Source organism: Zeugodacus cucurbitae, chromosome 6 (assembly GCF_028554725.1).
Source record: "Zeugodacus cucurbitae isolate PBARC_wt_2022May chromosome 6, idZeuCucr1.2, whole genome shotgun sequence".
Lineage (NCBI taxonomy): Eukaryota > Metazoa > Arthropoda > Insecta > Diptera > Tephritidae > Zeugodacus > Zeugodacus cucurbitae.
The window spans coordinates 69,764,539-69,765,621 of record NC_071671.1 but is presented as its reverse complement, the minus strand read 5'-3'; positions in this window follow the sequence as shown (position 1 = coordinate 69,765,621).

Genomic DNA, 1,083 nt, shown 5'->3' with positions numbered 1-1,083 from the left:
TGATAAATCTTGGCTGTATTATTGTTCAATCATGAATAAAACTGAAATAACAAATGTATTAAAGCGTGAATAGGAAAATTATTAATTCTTTTGAAAACATCAAGACATTTCTAACACCGCAGCAGTTTAAATGAAATATTTCTAATAAATTACTTCTTTTATTTTTTCGATTGTGTTGAATTATAAATATTCTTATTCATTTGGAAATTTTAATTGACTATAAATAATTTTAAACCACATTTATTTATGAAAATATTTTAAATTTGGAAAGGAAGAGCAATAGTGCTTCCTTAACGGGAGTTCAACAACAGGTCCGTGCGTGCACAGGAATTAAAATTGAGAGCTTTACATGTTGTACATGCGAAGTGCGTTTTTTGTCCAATCTGGTACCCTTGTTTCTTGTTTCCATTTCCATCGTTAACCTTAATGAATGTGCAGCAGCGCATGAAAATCTAATCTGCCAGGGAAAAAACTTTATTTTTTTGTACCTTCTACAAGCGCAAGCGATTTCCACTGACAAACTCTAATCGCCATTAATTGAAGGCGAGCCTGTTGGTACAGGCACAAACTCTCGTGTGCATAAAGAGCGAGCAAACTGATGGCTGCTTTTACACCACAATTTGCACACAAGTGTTTCGCATTTGCAACGATTTTCCCTCCACTTTGCTAGTGTAAGGGCCACTGGGTGAGCGGGTTATTACACAGTTTACTATAAATTTTTGCAAGTGTAGGTGGAGTACCAAAATAATCCTAATTAGAAAATAAGTTAAATTGGTTTTGGTAATTAATATTCTTCAAAAATTGTAATGAATTTTATAAAATCATCTTACTTTGATAAAGGTCTAAATAAAACCTAGTAGTCCTAATATAAGCAGAATTTAGGTTGAAGGAAAATTTATGAGAAGTTGTCTGTTGTAAAGCTCTCAATCATTAGTAAACTTTAATGGAGGCCCAGCTGTTTCATATATTGCAGTCAAGTCATCGTTTTGCGGTGAAAGAAGAAAGAAAGTGAAGAGACATGCAGTGCATTATGGCTTCTATGCACATGTCCACCACACACATATAGAAATGTGTCTATTCATG